The 12,565-nt window shown below is 39.2% G+C and overlaps 1 protein-coding gene across 1 annotated transcript in view; it reads right to left on the bottom strand.

Annotated features, from left to right (window-relative positions):
• Positions 1–12,565, bottom strand: part of COL4A5 (collagen type IV alpha 5 chain) — a 420,087-nt gene that overhangs the window by 119,950 nt on the left and 287,572 nt on the right. The gene's annotated exons all lie outside the window — the stretch shown is intronic.

Here is a 12,565-nt window from a genome sequence, read left to right as displayed (position 1 = left end):
TGCCCATGGTGCAAGCCACCTTGGAAGCTATTCCATGGCTGGGGTTGCAAGCTCCATTTCACATAAGCAGTGGAGGAGAAGATGTTTGTCCACAAACCTCACCTGCTAATTGGTTGACTCAGCTGGCTAAAGTATAATCCTACAAACAGTTGGTGTTTGAGCCTGTCCAAGTTGGAAAGAGTCCAGTAACCGCCATTTTGACTCCATCTCTGGCATGAAGGGAAGGCTAGCTGACTAAAAATCCACTTAAGTTAGGGACTGACTTCTTTTCACCAAGACTGGCCTGCAGGTCTAGCCTAGGCTCCACCTACACTTCCAACAAAGAAGGTGGCAGGACCTGCACCGGATTCCACAGGCAACTGCAAGGGCTCTCTGCTGGCAAAGTCTGAATAGACAGTCACCTGGGGCTGCATGCCCACACATCAATAAGATAGGAAAGGTGTTGGGTATCCTTGGCTCCTCCAGGCAATAGCAGGCATTTTCAGCCCACATGAACTGGTTTCTTGAGTGCCTTTAGGCCATCGCCTCATTTGTCGCCACATAGAATAGGAGGGGGCTGGTGTTCCCTCAGTCTCTCAGGGCAACTTCAGGCACTTTTGGCCTGCATAAACTAAACTTTGAGTACCTGTGGCTCCACCCCCATTCCCAATAGGACAAGAGATGGACTGTGCTTGCCTAGCCTCTCTGAGTACCAGCAGGTGCTTTGGGCCCACACAGCCTGGATTGGTGGGTACTTGTGGATCAACCCTCACCCCCCAGTAGGAAAGGAGGGGGCTGGTGCTTCCAGAGAAAGCCTTTCCAGGCAATGTCAGACACTTTCAGCCTCCATGGACTGGACTGTTGGATGTCTATGGACCCACCCCCACCCCAAATAGGATAGGAGGAGTCTGGTGTCTCCACAGACTCTCCATACAATGGTGAGTACTTTTAGACTAAAGGGACTGAACCATTCGGTGCATGTGGATCGAACCTCATACTCTAATAGGATAGGAGGGGGCTGGTGTTTCCTCAGCCTCTCTGGCAATGGCAGGCATTCTCAGCCTAAAAGCCTAAAGGGAATGAACTGTTGGGTGCTCATAAAACCACTCTTATTACCCAATACGATTGGAGAGGGTTGTTGTTTTCTCAGTCTCTCTGGGCAACAGTGGATACATTCCGCCTACAGGGTCTAAACTGTTGGGGACTGGTGGTTCCATTCCCATCCCCTAAAGGGCAGAATGGACAGTATACCCTCACCCTCTCAAGGCAAGCGTAGGCATACTCAGCCCACACAGATTAGATTATTGGGCACTACAGGGGGACGATTCCCACCACTAGCAGGGAGGGGATCTGATGCTATGCCAGCTTACCTGGGCAACTGTGGTCATTTGGACCCACATGGCAGAGACTGCTGCCCACAACTATAGCTCCATCCCTGACTAAGTTAGGGGAGGAAGGGGTATAAAGCTTCATCAGTCTCTCCGAAACTACAGAAAGACTTGTCCTGCCCAATGTGGATTATTATACACAGCTGCAGCTCTGTCGCTACCCTTGGTAGAGGAGAAAGGTAGGAGAAGCTTCATAAATTCCTGGGTCAATGTGGGCAGCTTCAGCCTCCATAGCTTACAGCATCAACTACATCCTTGACTCCTACTATATAACCAGCAAAGGAGAAAAGACAAGAAAGCCCTAAAATAAAGGGAGAAATTGTACCCAGAATAAATATATCTAGCAGGCCAGATATGAAATCACCAACAAAAAATTACAATCCATACCAATCAACAGGAAGATATGGCTCAGTTAAAGGAACAAGATAAGCCTGAAGATGACATAAAGGAGTTGAGACAACTAATTACAGATGTTGAAACAAATCTCAATAAATTCAATGACATGCCTGAAAAGATTATGGATATTAAGACAACACTAGGGGAACACAAAGAAGAATTTGAAAGCATACATAGGAAAAGAACAGATTTTATGAGAAAGTGGAAAAAATGAAATTAAAAATACACTGGAGGCATATAACAGCAGATTTGAGGAAGCAGAAGAAAGGATTTGTGAGCTTGAAGACATGGTCTCTGAAAACAAACATACAAAAGAACACATGAAGAAAAGAATGGAAAAAGCTGAAGAGGGTTTCAGGGAAATAAATGAGAGCAACAGACATGCAAACGTATGTTTCATATGTGTCCCAGAAGGAGAAGAGAAGGGAAAAGGAAGGGGCAGGAGGAATATTTGAAGAAATAATGGTGGAAAATTTCCCAATCTTATTGAAGGACATAGATATCTGTGTCCAAGAAGCACAACATACTCCCATCTGAATAAATGTGAATAGACCATCTCTGAGACACATACTAATCAGAATGTCAAATGCCAAAGACAAAGAGGGAATTCTAGGAGCAGCAAAGGAAAAGAAATGCATAATATATAAGGGATATCCAATAAAATTAAATGCCAATTTCTCATCAGAAACCATGGAGGCAAGAAGGCAGTGGTATAATATATTTAAAATACTGCAAGAGAAAAATTTCCAGTCAGGAATTTTATATCTGGCAAGATTATCATTCAAAAATCAGGGCAAGATTAGAATATTCACAGATGAACAGAAACTGAGAGCATTTATAACAAAAAGATCAGCTTTGCAGGAAATACTAAATGGAGTGCTGTAGCTCGAAAAGAAAAGACAGGAGAGAGAGGCATGGAAGAGAGTCTAAAAATGTCCTGCCATGGCCCACTGGGTGGACTGGGGGAGAGTGTAAACTACAATGTAAACCATTATCCATGTGGTGCAGCAGTGCTTCAAAATGTATTCACCAAATGTAATGAATGTCCCATGATTATGAAAGTGGTTGTTGATGTGGGAGGAGTGGGGTGAGGGGGGTGGGAGTATATGAGGACTTCATATTTTTTGAATGTAACATTTTAAAAAAAAGAGAGAAAAAATTTAAAAAAATAAAGCAAATGACCACATGGAAAAAACGACAACTCTTTCAGTAACAGTAAAATGACAGATAAAACAGTAAAATGACAGATAAAAGTGTCAAAATGACAGATAAAATGCAAAGACCAAAATGGATGAAATAAGAACTCCCATTACATAAAAACATTGAAAGTTAATGGATTAAACTCCCCAATCAAAAGACACAGCTGGTGGAAAGGATAATAAAATATGAGCCATCTATATGCTCTCTGCAAGAGAGGACCTTAGACACAATGATACCAATAGATTGAAAGTGAAGGGTTGGACAAAAATATTCCATGCAGACTGTAACCAAAAAAAAAAAAAAAAAGCTGGGTAGCTATACTTATTTCAGATGATAAAGATTTTAAAAGCAAACCTGTTATTAGAGACAAGGAAGGGCACTGCATATTAATAAAAGGGATGATCCACCAGGAAGAAATAGTAATCATAAGTATATACGAACCTAAACAGGATGCCCCAAGATACATGAGGCAAACACTGGCAAAACTGCAGGAAGAAATAGACAACTCTACAATAACAGTTGGAGACTTCAACACAGCACTTTCAACATTGCATGGAACATCTGGGCAGAGGATCAATAAGGAAACAGAGAGATTGAAAACACGATAAATGGACTAAACCTAATAGACATACACAGAATACTGAATCTGAAAACAGCAAGATATGCATTCTTTTCAAGTGCTCATAGATTTTTCTCCAGGATAGACCGTATGTTGGGTCACAAAGCAGATCTTGATAAATTCAACAAAATTGAAATTACACAAAGCACTTTCTCTGATCAAATGGAATAAAATTGTAAACCAGTAAGTGACAGAAAAGGGAAAATTCATATATAAAAGGAAAGGAAACAACACACTATTAAATAATCGGTGGGTTAAAGAATGAATTTTAGAGAAATCAATAAATATCTCAAGACGAATGACAATGAGAATACAGCATATAAGAACATATGGGATGCAATAAAGTCAGTGTTGAGGGGAATATTGCTAGCCCTCAATCCCTACATTAAAAAAGAAGGAAGAGCTAAAATCAAAGACATAATTACACAGCTGGAAGAACTAGTAAAAGAATAGCAAACTAATCCAAAAGCAAGTAAAAGGAATGAGATAACAAAGATTGAAGCAGAAATAAATATTTTTTTAGTTTTTATTTTGGTCTTTGTATTTTTAATATTACATTAAAAAATATGAGGTCCCCATATACCCCCCACCCTCCTCACACCACTCCTCCCCCCATAACAACAATCTCCTCCATCATCATGAGACATTCATTGCATTTGGTGAATACAGAAGTAAATATTGAGAACAAAAAAATAATAGGGAGACTTAACAAAACCAAAGTTGGTTATTCAAGAAAATTAACAAAATCAACAAACCCTGAGCTAGACTGACTAAGAAAAAAAGAGAGAAGATGCAAATAAATGAAATAAAAAATGAAACTGGGAACATTACTACTGACCTCATAGAAATAAATGAGTCCATAAGAGGATACTATGAACAACTTCATGACAAAAAAACAAACAATGTAGATGGAATGGAAAAATTCCTAGGAATGTACAATGTTCACTGACCCTGGAAGAAACAGAAAACTTCAATAAACCAATCACAAATAAAGAGGTTGACGCAGTCATCAAACAGCTCCCCAAAATGAAAAGCCCAGGATCAGAAAGTTTCACAGATGAGTTCTACAAAACATTTAAAGAAGATTTAATACCAATCTTACCCAAGATCTTCCAAAAAACTGAACAAGTAGGAACACTACCAAACTCATTCTATGAGGCCAATATCACCCTAATACCAAAGGCAGATAAAGATATTACGAAAAAAGAAAATTACAGACCCATTTCTTTAATGAATACAGATGCAAAAATCCTCAATAAAATACTTGCTAATTGAATCCAACAACACAGTAAAGGAATTATTCATCATGATCAAGTGAGTTTTATACCAGGCCTGCAAGGGTAGTTCAACATGAGAAAATAAAAAAGCATAACACACCACATTAATAATTCAAAGAAGGAAAATCATGTGATCTTATCAATTGATGTAGAAAACACACTTGATAAAATACAGCACCCTTTCTTGACAAGAATACTACAGAAGATAGGAACTGAAGGCAACTTTCTCAACATGATAAAGGCCATATAAGAAAAATCCACAGCTAACAATATACTCAATGGTGAAACACTGAAAACTTTCCCATTGAGATCAGGGACAAAACAAGGATTCCCATTGTCACCACTTTTTTCAATGTAGGTCTAGAGGTTCTAGCTAGAGCAAGCAGGCAGGAGAAAGTAATAAAAGTCATCCTAATTGGAAAGGAGGAAGTAAAATTTCACTATTCACAAATGATATGAACCTTTATTTAGCAAGTCCCCCCAAAAAGCTGTTAGAGGTAATAAAAAAATTTCAGTAGAGTGTCATAACACAAGGTTAAATGCAAAAATCAGTGGTGTTTCTATACACTAGCAATGCACAATCAGAGGAGAAAGTTGGGAAAATATCGACTTAAAATAGCAACTAAAAGAATCAAATACTTAGGAATAAACTTAACCAAGGATGTAAAGCAATTTATTCAGAAAATTATAATGCACTGCTAAAAGAAATCAAAAAGACCTAAATGAATGGAAGAACATTCCATGCTCATGGATTGGAAGACTAAATATCATTAAGATGCCAGTTCTGCCAAAATTAATATATAGATTCAACACAATCCCAATAAAAATTCCACCAGCATTTTTTAAACAAATTAAAAACATAATTATCAAATATATCTGGAAAGTTAAGAGGTCTCAAATAGTCAAAAACATCATAAAAAAGAAAAGTAAAGCTAGAGGACTCTCACTTTGAGACTTTAAATCATATAACCTAGGTACAGTGGTAAAAACAGCAAGGTATTCAATCACTAACTGCTGATGCAACTAGAAAAAGACCTTGAATAAAAGGGGGAAATGGTAAAGACAAATGGGTTTATATGGCTTAGAGTTAAAAAAGAGTCGGGAGGTCATCAGAGGGGTCATGATTACGCATGCCTCAGCAGGATCCCAGAGACAACCAATGTAGGTACAAACCCTGACACTGGTGCTCCTGAGGGCTATGGAGACACACAAATTCTACAGTCATGGCAGGCATCTCTGGAGTTCAGTGCATTGTGATTGGCCCTGCTTTGGAGTTTGTGTTCCCAAGCGTGTTGGAGTTCAACACAGATGTGACCTTTCTACACATACCTCTTCTGTCACTTTTGTTGAACCTGTGGTTGAAGCTGAAGTTGGTGTATACTCAGGATACTTGAATCTATGGACTGTCCATGTGCAAGTTGGGCCCTGAGCCTTAGTAGAGTCGCAACTCCTACTCTCCAGTTTGTTGGACTTACCCAAGTCAGCTGGCAGGGAGGTGAAGATGGTTGACCACTGCACCAAGGACCTGAGAGTGCCTACAACTCCAAGCAGGAGAATTGCATCCAACAAACATGTGGTATCTAAGCCCCCTCCCGATACAGAGGTGGAGTGGACATCACCATTCCAGGGTCCACAGGATGGAGGGATAAAATATGAATTAAAGTGGACTTACTGGTATTCTACTATAGAACTATTGTAACTAATAATGAAAGAAACGTAGCATTGATGTGGAGAAAGTGGCCATGGTAGTTGCTGAGGGCAGGGAAAGGGAAGAAGAGATGCGATGTATGGGCATTTTCAGGACTTGGAGTTGTCCTAAATGATATTTAAGTTGCTGGACATTATATATCCTGCAACAACCCACTGAATGGACTGGGAGAGAATGTAAATTACAATGCAAACTATAGTCCATGCAGTGCAGCAGTGCTTCAAAATGTATTCACCAAATGCAATGAATATTCCACATTGATGAAAGAGGCTGTTGATGTGGGAGCAGTGGGTGTGGGGGGTGGGGGGGTATATGGGAAACTCATTTTTTAATGTAACACTTTTTGTGGTGTATGTATCTTCAAAAAATACAATAAAAATTTTAAAAAGCAGGGTATTTGCATAAAGACAGACACATAGAACAATGGACTGAACGGATGGCTCAGAAACACCCTCACATCTATGGCCAAGTGATTTTTGACAAGCCTGTCAACACACCCAGCAGGGGCAGAACAGTTTATTCAAAAAATTATGCCTGGAAAACTGGGTATCCATAGCCAAAAGAAAGAAAGAAGACCACTATCTCATACCTTCCACAAAAACGAACTCGAAATGAATCAAAGACCTAAATATAAAAGCAAGTACTGGGAAGTGCATTTGGCTCAACTGATAGAGCATCTGCGTATCACACAGGAGGTCCAGGGTTCAAACCCAGGGCCTCCTCACCTGTGTGGTGAGCTGGCCCACCTGGCTCCCTGATGCATGCAAGGAGTGCCATGACATGCAGGGGTGACCCCTGCATAGGGGAGCCCCATGTGCAAGCAGTGTGCCCATAAGGAGAGACACCCCATGCGAAAAAAGTGCAGCCTGTCCAGGAGTGATGCCACACACACGGAGAGCTGATGCAGCAAGATGATGCAACAAAAAGAGACACACATTCCTGGTGCCCCCGACAAGAATGCAAGTGGACACAGAAGAACACACGACAAATAGACACAGAGAACAGGCAACTGCGGGGGAGGGGGGTGAAGGGGAGAGAAATAAATAACAATAAATAAAATTTAAAAAAAGGAATAAAGTCACTTATTCTTTAAAAAAAAAAAAAGCAAGTACCATAAAGCTCCTAGAAGAAAATGTAGGGAAATATCTTCAAGACCTGGTTGTAGGTGGTGGATTCTTAAACCTTACAACAAAAGCACAAACAATGAAAGAAAACATGGATAAATGGGACTGCCTCAAACTTAAGCACTTCTGCAACTCTATGAACTTCATCAAGAAGAGGAAAAGGCAGCCCACTCAATGGGAGAAAATGTTTGGAAACCACATATCCAATAAGAGCTTTATTTCCATTCTATATAAAGAGAGCAAACAACTCAACAGTAGATCAAGTAATCCAATTTAAAAATGGGCAAAAGACATAAAATAGACATTTCTCCAAAGAGGAAATACAAATGGCCAGAAAGTACACACAAAAAAATGTTCCATATCACTAGGTATTATGGAAATGCAAATCAAAACAAAGAGACATCATCTAATACCACATAAAATGGCCATTATTAAAAAAGCAGAGAACAGTAAGTGCTGGAGAGGATGTGGAGAAATAGGAACACTCCTTCACTGTTGGTAGGACTGTAAAATGGTGTAGCCTCTATGAAAGACAGTTTGGAGGTTTATCAGGAAGCCAAATATAGAACTGCCATATGATCCAGGAATATCTCTACTTGGAATATATCCAGAAGATTTAAAACTATGACATGAACAGACATCTGCATTCTGATGTTCATAGCAGTGTTATTCACAATTGTCAAAAGATGGAAACAATCCAAGTGTCCATCAATCAATGAATGGATAAACAAAATGTGGTGCATACATATGATGGAATACTATGCTGTTATAAGAAGAAATGTAATTCAGATCATATGCTAACATAGACAAATCTTGAAGACATTATACCAAGTGAAGCAAGCCAGACACAAAAGGGCAAATATTTGCATGGTCTCGTTAATATGAACTAAATATGAAGAATAAACAAATGGAGTTAAAACTTAGTATATACTTTATAAGAGGAGAGCTGAGAAGAGCTATTGATGCTTATGTATGTAGAAGTTTTAATTAACAACTCTAAAAGTGTGGAAATGGATAGAGTTGATGGTAACACATTATAGTGAGTAGCAACTTGTTTATATATGGATTGTGGCTGAAAAGGGTAGTCTGGGGAAGTAAATGTCCATTGAAAGAAATGTAAAGAGTAATCTAGGGACGAATAACACAATGAACACAGAGGTGGATGACAATTGTTGTTGAGGGTACAAATGCAAGAGAGTCCCTCTGTGAGCTAGAGCAGATGTACAACACTATTGCAGGGTAGTGGGAATGTGAAAAAGCATGGGAAAACTACAATTGATGTGACCTATAGACTGTGGTTAACAGCAATACTATAATATTCTTGCTTCAATGCCAAAGATGTACTGTGTTGATCACAGAGGTGTATGGAAAAAGTTTGCCAAATGTACACTATGGACCATGGTTGGTGGTAATAGTCTGATGATATTATCTCATAATCTGTAACAAATGTTCCACCCCTGTGTGGTATGTTGGTGAAGAGGTGTTGTATGGGAATTCTACAAATGTGTGTGATTGTATTGTAAGTTCACAACCTATGTAATAAAAATATATATTTTTAAAATAGGGTGAGGGTTGGGGGAAAATACACGAAATTTAAGATAGGGAGTATAGATGGTAGTAATATTTTGATGATGCTCTTGCATAGTTTGTAACAAATGCTTCATATCAATGCAAAGTGTTGGTGGAAGGGTGATGTATGAGACCTCTGTATGATGTTATATATGTTTATTTTGTAAGTTCACAATCTTTACTGTACACTTATTGTTTATGCAAGTTCATGTATGAATTATATACTTCAATAAAATATATTTTAAAAATTCTATTTGCAATACCAAATGAAAGACTCAAATATTTAGGAATAAACTTAACTAAGGATGTAATGTAAAGGACTTCCACATAGAAAACTACAAAATATTGTGAAATGAAATCAAATAAGGCCTAAAAAAATGAAAAAAAAATAGTTCATGTTCATGGATTAGAAGGCTAAGTATCCTTAAGATGTTTATTCCAAACAAATTGATTTACAAAGTCAATGAAATCCCAATAAAATTCTAACAGCATTATTTTACTGAAATAAAAAAGCTAATTATCAAATTTATTTGGAAGGCTAATGGGCCCCAAATAGCCAAAACAACTTCAGAATAAAAATGAAAGAGGAAGAATGACACTACCTGACTTTAAAGCATACTACAGGGAAGCAGACTTGGCCCAGTGGATAGGGCGTCTGCTTACCACATGGGAGGTCCGCAGTTCAAACCCCGGGCCTCCTTGACCCGTGTGGAGTTGGCCCACATGCAGTGCTGATGCGAACAAGGAGTGCCCTGCCATGCAGAAATGTCCCTGCGTAGGGGAGCCCCACGTGCAAGGAGTGCACCCCATAAGGAGAGCTGCCCAGCACGAAAGAAAGTGCAGCCTGCCCAAGAATGGTGCTGCACACAAGGAGAGCTGACACATCAAGATAATGCAACAAAAAAACCACACAGATTCCTGTGCCACTGACAACAGAAGCAGACAAAGAAGAACACACAGCAAATGGACACAGAGAGCAAATAACGGGGGGGGGGGGGGGTTTGGAGGGGGAAGGGAGATAAATAAATAAAAAATAAATAAATAAAGCATACTACAAAGCACAGTGGTCAATACTGCATGGTACTGACATAAGGATAGACATACTGACCAATGGAATCAAATCACGAGTTCAGACATTGACCCATGCATATTCAGCTAACTGATATTTGGCAGGATTGCCAAGCCCCATCAACTGGGAGAGAATGGTTGCTTCAACAAATGTTGCTTGGAGAACTGGATATCCATACTCAAAAGATTAAAAGAGGATCATCATCTCACACCATATACAAAAATTATCTCAAGACCGATTAAAGACCTAAGTAGAAGAGTCAAGAACATAAAACTCCTAGAACATGTAGATGTAGGGAAGCATCTAAAAAATCTTGTCATAAGGAATGGTTTCATAAACTTTATATCCAAAGCATGAGCAATGAAAGAAAATATAGATAAATGCAGCCTTCTCAAAATTAAAAACCTTTGTGCTGCAAAGGAGTTTGTCAAGAAAGTGAAAAGACAGCCTACTCAATGGGAGAAAATATTTGGGAACCATCTATCTGATAAAGGTCTAATATCCAGTAAAGAAATCTTACATCTGAAAAATAAAAGGACAGACAACCATTTAAAAATTGGCAAAAGAGTTGGATACTTTTGCAATGAGGAAATACTAATGGTTAAAAAGCACATGAAAATTTATTTACTTTTATCATACCTTTTGAAGATATAAAGATCACAAAAAATGTTATATTATAAAATATAAGAGGTTCCCACATTTTCCACACCTGTCTTCCCATTCCTCCCACATCAACAACCTCCTTCATCATTGCCTCATCATTGCATTTGGTGAATACATCTTAAAGCACTGCTGCACCACATGGATTATAGTTCACATTGTGGTTTACACTCTCCCCCTGTACATTCAGTGGATTATGGCAGGGTATATAATGTCCAGCATCTGTCCCTGCAATATCATTTAGGACAACTCCAAGTCCCAAAAATGTCCCCACATCACATCTCTTCTTCCCTCTCCCTGCCCTCAGCAACTACCGTGGTCACTTTCTCCACATCAATGTGACAGTTTCTTCCAATACTGGTCACAATAGTTCTATAGTAGAATATCAGTAATTCCACACTAATCCATATTTTATTCCTCCATCCTGTGGACCCTGGAATGGTGATGTCCACTCCACCTCTATATTGACAGGGGGCTTAGATCCCACACGTTTGATGGATATGATTCTCCTCCTTCGAGTTGTAGGCACTCTCATTTCCGTTTTGGTGGTTGAACATCTTTACCTCCCTGTTAGCTGACCTGGGTTAAGTCCAACGAACTGGGGAGTAGAAGTTGCAACTCTGCTGAGGTTTAGGGCCTAGCTGGCACATGGTCAGTGCAGAGATTCAAGTCTACTGGGTATATGCTCATAAAAAAAATTAAAAAAAAGGGGCATGAGGAAACCTTGGGGGATGATGGATATGTACACTATCTTGAGAGAACTGATAGTTTCATGCCTGTATACAAAAGTCAAAACTTATAATATTAAACACTTTAAATATGTGCAGTTTAATATGTAAATTTTACTTCAATAAAGCTATTTTTTTAAAAAAGTGCATGAAAAATGCTCAATATCACTAGCTATTAGGGAAATTCAAATCAAAACTAGAATAAGATATCATCTTATACCTATTAGATTGGCTGATATTAAGAAAATCAAAAGAAAGGGAGGGTCAAGATGGCTACAGAGTAATGAGCTCCTAGCTTATCTTACAGGGCAGTTAGTAATCACCCAGAGCTATTTAAAGTACCTGTTTGGGGACCCAAGAGACCAGAAAAGTATCCTGCAACATCCTTGAAAGTATGAAAGGAGGACATTTCCCCTCTGCAGAGAAGATTCATGAGTAGAGCACTCTACACTGCTGAAGCCTGTGCCTGTGGTGCAAGCCACCATGGGAGTTATTTTATGGCTGGATTTGGAAGATCCATTTTCCAAAAACAGGGGAGGAAGAGATGGTTGGTCACTAACTTCAGCAAGTGATTAGTTAATTCGGCTGGTTAAAGTATAATCCTAAGAACAGTTAAAATTTAAAACTGTTCAAGTTGGAACGAGGCCAATAGCCACCATTTTACCTCTGCCCCAAGCATGAGGGGAAGTGGGGATGACTGAAAATCACAGTGCTAGTAGGGAACAGCTTCCTTCCACCCAGATTGGATAGTAGCTCTAATCTAAACTCCAGCCCCAACTGCAGCAGGGAGGAAGCTGGAGGGACCTACACTAGCCTCACTCAGTAACTGCAGATGCATTCAGCTGGCA

Source organism: Dasypus novemcinctus, chromosome X (assembly GCF_030445035.2).
Source record: "Dasypus novemcinctus isolate mDasNov1 chromosome X, mDasNov1.1.hap2, whole genome shotgun sequence".
Lineage (NCBI taxonomy): Eukaryota > Metazoa > Chordata > Mammalia > Cingulata > Dasypodidae > Dasypus > Dasypus novemcinctus.
Note: the sequence above shows the minus strand (reverse complement) of the source record. Positions and strands in the feature narration are given on the sequence as shown.